The 7,119-nt window shown below is 46.8% G+C and overlaps 1 pseudogene; it reads right to left on the bottom strand.

The window, feature by feature from the left end:
- Positions 1–512: 512 nt before the first annotated feature.
- Positions 513–7,119, bottom strand: part of LOC116100282 — a 7,195-nt pseudogene continuing 588 nt past the window's right edge.

Raw genomic sequence — 7,119 nt, 5'->3', positions numbered from 1 at the left:
GAAATGTGGTGTCTGGACATCCTGCCAGAGGCTAATGAGAAAGGAGGAAGCGGGGACCAGGCATATGAATGGGTCTGTAAAGGCAAGTTTGGGATTGCGAGCCTGTAATCCCAGCACAATGGAGGCTGAGGTAGGAAGAGTGCCTTGAATTCAGGTGTGGCCCAAATGCCTTGGCAGACTCCGCACCCCCATTTTTTTTAGACTAATGTAACTTTTAAAAATTGTCATTTTGCTGTTCTCTGCAGGCATTCCCCAACGCTCCCCTTTTATTCAATGAGCACTTTTGTAGGCCGTAGAGATGGAGGACTCCCAGGTGGTAGTACTGATGAGCAGCCTTAGCTAGAAGATGGGAGAATAAGCCACAATTGATCACAATTAGTTCTTGAAGCCAGGGATTGCTGCAGAGCCACGAAGCCAGCTTCTCTGTCAGAGTCTATTTGGCAGTGACCTTGCTGTATATGCCTCAGCCGAGCTGAGTGTTGAGGAAGCCAGTGGCATCAGTGGATCGGTTATCACCCAAGCTCGTTCATACCCCCCAGCTCTTCATCATACACAGAGAGTAGGAGTCTTAGTTGCACCTGGCCTTTGAAGAAAGCGATCTGCAGCTTCCCTTCTGCCCACTCTTGGTTCTTGGCAATGCAGTGGCAAATACCCAGCAAATACTTCACAGTGTGTATACTGTGAAGTTGAGGCTTGGATCCTGCTTCATTTCTCACACTGCCTGATCCATGGTGAAGGTTTCTATGTCTGAATGAGCATGGTTAAAGGATGGTCCCTGCTGGGGTCTTGTAAATACACTGGGATTTCATCCTGATGAAGCAGTTCTTCATGATGTCACTTTGGCCCACCCTGTGCTTGCCTGTAACTGGGTTCAGGTACATGAAGAACTCTGATGATGTGATTACCTTCCCAGGGACCCTTTTGAATTCTATTTTAAGAACATCTGGGCTGTTTGGTGCTTTGGCAGGATCCTGGGTATTTTGTTCTTGGGGTTTTCATCCATTCTTTAGGGACTCTTGGGTATGACAGGGATGATTCCCTGTTACTTCGAATATTGTTATTGGGGCCCTTGAGCTGGGTGGTAAAACTCAGGCATCCTCCAGGGGGCAAGGACTTTAATCTGGTTGTAGGGCAGTGAGTAGTAAATGAGCTCAAAGCAGATCTGATTGTCCCCCTTTCCTGTTTCATTAGACATATACTTGACTCCCTCAAGCAGGGTAGCTTCTACCAGTTTGTGAGCTATACAGGGCATGGTGAGAGAGGTAAGGACCGTTTATTAATCAGGCATGGTGGTTTTACATGGTGGGAGTGTGTCTATAATCCCAGCACTGGGGAGGTGAGCGCAGAAGGACCTAGAATTTAAGGTCATTTGGCTGTATGACAACCATTCTTAAAATATATATATGGGCCTGAGGGACAGCTCAGCAGCTGAGTATTTATGTACTACCAGAGGATTCAAGTTCAGTTCCCAGAAACTTTAGCAGGCAACACACAACAGACCACACAAAAGACTGTGACAGCAGCTTCAGGGGATGCAGCCGTCTGAGGATACCTGCATGAGCACACACACAAACACACACACAAAACACCCCCCCATCTCTCTCTCACCCCACCCTCCACATACACAAAGAAAGACATCCTCGAAGTCTCCCCAAACCTTTAATACCAGCATTTGTACAGGGGAGTCAAGGGAATCTCTGAGTTCCAGGCTAGCCTGGTTTACACAGAAACCCTGTCTCAACACTCAATAAAAAAGACTCACACCGGGCGGTGGTGGTGCATGCCTTTAATCCCAGCACTTGGGAGGCAGAGGCAGGTGGATCTCTGAGTTCCAGGCCAGCTCGGTCTACAGCATGAGTTCCAGGACAGCCAAGGCTACACAGAGAAAGGCTACCCTGTCTCAAAAACAAAAAACAAAACAAAAACAAAAAAGACTCACACATTTCCTACACCTCAGGTTTCTCCCTTTGTCCTCTAAGCCTCCATGACAATTGTATGTATTTCCCCCCCCTATATCTTCCCTAGCAGGAGACCCTTAATAAGCAGCCTTGTCACATTGTATCTGCCCCCAACCTTTCCACAGCCTGTCACAGGTCCTTCTAAATCCCCACTAATGCGTCCTGTTTTGCTGAGGCCATGTGGCTTAAGAGGATTGAATATTTGCTAAAACAGACAAGGCCGATAACAGAACAAACCAGCTGTAGAAACTAAAGGATAGTCACTAGGGAGAGCAGAGGGAGACAGAGAGGGACCCAGGGGCCTGACAGTGCTGTCGGGAGAACCCAAGAACTCAAAATAGACAAACCTAAGATATAGACTGAAAGGAGAAAACCTTAAACTATCTTCTGACATCCACAAAACTGTGGCTTCATAAATACAGCACTATCACAGGGCCCACTTTACCCTGTGCCCTATCCGGAAGACTTGAGTGTTATGCTTTCATGTATATCTGTGTTCTATGTGAAGGCATCAGTTCATCTGAGAGTGGTTGCAAGCCACCACGTAGGTGCCAGGATTTGAACTGCAGTCCTCAGCAAGAACAAGTGCTGGCAACTGCTGAGAAATCTCTTCAGCCTAAGGGTTCACCATCCTACTAGAGAGATAAGGGCACAGGAAACAGCCGTAGACGGAGGATAAAAATATAGCATATATACACAATGGAATTCTTACCGAGCTGTAAAGAAAAACAAAATTCATAGTGGATTGAACTGGATGGAACTGGAAAATACAACCCAGATACAGAAAGACAAACACCACAGGTTCTGAAATGTATGTGCATCATATGTATGCAATGCCTGCAGAGGTGAGAAGAGCATCAGATCAGTGACTAGCTTCATAGCACAATAGACAGTTGTGAGCTGCCATTTGGATGAGGGGACTTGAACCTGAGTACTCTGGAAGAGTAGCCAGAGCTCTTAACCATTGAGCCACTCCCAACCCTTGGGCCATGTTTTTTTTTTTTAAGGTTTGTGTATGTGAGTTCACTGCAGCTGTCTTCAGACACCAGAAGAGGGCACTGGACCCCATCACAGATGGTTGTGAGCCACCATGTGGTTGCTGGGAATTTTTTTTTCTTTTTCTTCAAGACAGAGTTTCTTGACAGGCAGTGGTGGCACACGCCTTTAATCCCAGCACTTGGGAGGCAGAGGCAGGCAGATTTCTGAGTTCAGCCTAGTCTACAGAGTAAGTTCCAGGACAGCCAGGGCTATACAGAGAAACCCTGTCTCAAGCCCTTCCCTCCCCCTCCCCCCCAAAAAAAGACAGTTTCTCTGTGCAGCCCTAGCTGTCCTGGAACTCTCTCTAGACCAGGCTGGCCTCGAACTCAGAAATCTGCCTGCCTCTGTCTCCCAAGTGCTGGGTTTAAAGGCGTGTGCCACCATTGCCCAGCAGTTGCTGGGAATTGAACTCAGGACCTCTGGAAGTGCAGAAGGCCATCTCTCCAGCCCCTGTATCATTCTTACCATCTCTTTCCAGTTCCTTTCTGTTTGGTTTCCACCCACTCTCCCATATATATGCACATATAAAAATTAGAAGCTTGTCATTTTGCTGTTCTCTGTAGGCATCCCCTAACACTCCCCTTTTATTCAATGACCACTTTTGCAGGCTGTAGGGGATTGCAGGCCAAAGAGCTCCCAGGTGGTAGTGCTAGTGAGCAGCCTTAGCCAGAAGATGGGAGAATAAGCCACAATTTATCACAATTAGTTCTTGAAGCCTGGGAGAGCCAGGCTATCTATCTAACAGTACAAAACACTCAGACATTTATTTTAAAAAGTTGTGTTGGAGGTGGACAGGGAGGGAAATTGACTCCATGTGATCTGAAACTGGATTAGGGAAATAAGAGAGGGGGAGTTTGAGCAGGGGACAGGGTAGATTCTAGTCTGGTTCACTCTAGTATGTGTGCAAATGCCATAAGGACACTTGCTAACTTCGTTTTTTTTTTTTAAATTAATTTATTTATTATATGTAAGTACACTGTAGCTGTCTTTAGACACACCAGAAGAGGGCATCAGATTTCATTATGGTTGGTTGTGAGCCACCATGTGGTTGCTGGGATTTGAATTCAGGACCTTCGCAAGAGCAGTTAGTGCTCTTAACTGCTGAGCCATCTCACCAGCCCCATTTGTTTGCTTTTGCCAAGACAGGGTTTCTCCCTATAAATTGCATTGGCTAGCCTTGAACTCAAGAGCTTCACATGCCTCTTCCTCCTGGATGCTGGGATTAAAGAGGCCAGCACCGTCTTGTTTGTGCATGCTATCCTCAGGCTTCCAATGTTTAGGGGCATCCAGGGTAACCTAAACAAGGGTGTGAAAACAGAAACCAAAACGCGTCTAACCTCAGGATACCCAAACCCATTCTGAAGTCTATCCTAGGATATAAAAACTCCTTCCTGAGCTACGGAGTAAGATCTAATTTTCTCTTTAAAGCAGTCATTTTAGTTTCTATGAATGCAAACTTTATTAATGTACCTTCCATAAACATAAAACCCAACAGCCCCCTGCCCCAACAAGGAAGTTGTAAAGTCAGAAATCCTGTGACTTGCCATCTCTGCTTTGGTACCCAGAAGAGATAGTGAGACTCTTCAAGGCTTCCAAAGCTCCAGGGAGTCCAAGGTCATCTTGAGAGGACTCCTTGGAGTTGTTCTGCCTGGTGGTCTGCCTTGTTGGACAGTGGCGCCTGTCCTGTTTCCTAGAGTAGTTCTTAGATAAATGCCGCTTGCTCCACATCATATCATACCACCTCTCGAGGAACCAGTACTGCAGAGGAAAAGAGAACATGAAGTAAGGTATCAGAGTAGGCCCTTGGTCTAGGGTGTGATCATGGGCTCAGGAGAGGCGTGGGGAGATCATTAAAGGCAAGGCCAGTTCCCTAGGGACTCTGAGCTTGCCTGCTTGAGGTTTTTGTTTTGTTTAAGGGTAGGCGTTTTTTGGGGGGTGGTCTGTGCAGTTGCTGAGGTCTGGAGCTCTCAAGGCTACAATCAGCCCTGATTGTTTGGAACAAAGGGTCGATGGAGTCCTGGCTAGCCTTCATTGGCTGCAGTACCTCGGATAATCTCCATCTAATTGAAAAAATAACAAAAACAAACCTATCTCCATCTCAAAACTTTCTGAGCAGGGCGGTGGTGGCCCAAGCCTTTAATCCCAGCACTTGGGAGGCAGAGGCAAGCTGATTTCTGAGTTCGAGGCCAGCCTATTCTACAGAGTGAGTTCCAGGACAGCCAAGGCTATACAGAGAAACCCTGTCTCGAAAAAACCAAAACCATTTTTTTTTTTGACACTGGGTTCCTCTGTATATTCCTGATTGTCCAAGAACTCACTCTGTAGACCAGGCTGGCCTTGAACTCAGAAATCCACCCACCTCTGCCTCCCAAGTGCTGGGACTAAAGGCATGCGCTACCACTGCCCAGCCCCTCCTTTTTTTAACAGTAGCCCAGCCTACCTTCTAATTACATTACATAGGTCAGGAAGTGATGACCTTGACTTCCTGGTGTGCTTGCCTCCATCTCTTTGCTGACCTGTAACTTGCTCTGTAGAGCAGGCTGTTCTCAAACTTCCAGAGGTCTGTCTGCCTCTAATAGGAAAGATGTGGGCCACCATATAGTTCAAGCCCTCTTGGTGATATTGGGTCTATGGGTGCACAGGGATGGAGGGAGGGCACCGAGGAACCACCAGCCCCATGCAATCTCTGGGATTGGAGATGGAATCTTACTTTGATGTCTCGTGTTGTCAGTTTGAGTGCCTCAGCCAGGGCCTCCATAGTTTCCTCCTTCGGGAAGGGTTCTTTGTTGAAGTGCATTCTTAGCTTCTGGTCCTGCTCAAAGGTAAACTCAGAGCTATCCATGCAGGCTGAGGAGGAAAAAAAAAATGGATGAGAGCAACCCTTTCTGCCCTTCCCAGGTGACTGTGTTAGATGGCTAGTCTCTAAAAGAGCTTGCCAGTATCATTTACCTCGAGTGGATGCCAGGGACCCTGAGGTGAAGTTAGAAACCATCTCATACCCCCACACACGAGGGTTATTTAAAAAAAAAAAAAAAAAAAAAGCTAAATGATGGCTCAAAAATCTAAAACTTTGATCCCAAGGGTTAGGGAGGGGCTTGAGTCTTTCCCTTCAGGGCCTTACTTCCTCACTTGAGGTTCTCAGTGGAACCCAATCACTGAAGGGGCCTGTGGAAGACTCAGACGTTCTTTAGCCCAGGCACAGAGCCCATCAGAGCCTGAGGAAGCCTCTGCAGTCACTGCTCTATATGAGGGTGAGAGATGGGTAGTCTGGAATCACTGTGGTGCTATTTCAAGAATCATAAAAGTTATCTGGGTGCGGAACCCAGATCATGTCACCTCAGTGGTCATGAGATAGCCCAGGAGTTATTGGAATTCAAGGTCATGCTTTAGCTTTTTTCTTTTTTCCTTTTCCCCAGACAGTATTTCTTTGTGTAGCCCTGGCTGTCCTGGAACTCACTCTGTAGGCCAGGCTGACCTCAAACTCAGAAATCTGCCTCTGCTTCCCAAGTGCTGGGACTAAAGGCGCGAACCACCACTGCCTGGCATGCCTTGGCTTTTGTGATATACCTTAATGAACACTCCTTCTACCAGTCTCCCTGTAATCACCACCAAAAAAAAAAAAACCCACCAAAAGAAAAAAAAAAAGATGGCTGGTGAGCTGGCTCATAGGGTAAGAGCACTGATCTCTCTTCCAAAGGTTCAAATCCCAGCAACCAACCACGTGGTGGCTCACAGACCCTAATGAGATCTTCTGGTGTGTCTGAAGACACCTACAGTGTACTTATTTATAATAATAAATAAATCTTTGGGCCAGAGCGAGCAGGGCCAACCGGAGGAGCGGGGTTGACCAGAGCGAGCAGAGGTCCTAAAATTCAATTCCCAGCAACCACATGACTCACATTTCTGTAATTAGCATCTGATTCCACCTTCTGGTGTGTCTGAAGACAGACAGTATGAAACAAATAAATGAAACATGAAACACATGAAACAAATAAATAAACCTTCCTTAAAACAAACAAACAAACAAAAAAGCTGGGCGGTTGGTGGCCGCGCAGGCCTTTAATCCCAGCACTTGGGAGGCAGAGGCAGGAGGATTTCTGAGTTCGAAGCCAGCCTGGTCTAC

The sequence above is a fragment of the Mastomys coucha genome, unplaced genomic scaffold (genome assembly GCF_008632895.1).
Source record: "Mastomys coucha isolate ucsf_1 unplaced genomic scaffold, UCSF_Mcou_1 pScaffold21, whole genome shotgun sequence".
Taxonomy (NCBI): domain Eukaryota; kingdom Metazoa; phylum Chordata; class Mammalia; order Rodentia; family Muridae; genus Mastomys; species Mastomys coucha.
Note: the sequence above shows the minus strand (reverse complement) of the source record. Positions and strands in the feature narration are given on the sequence as shown.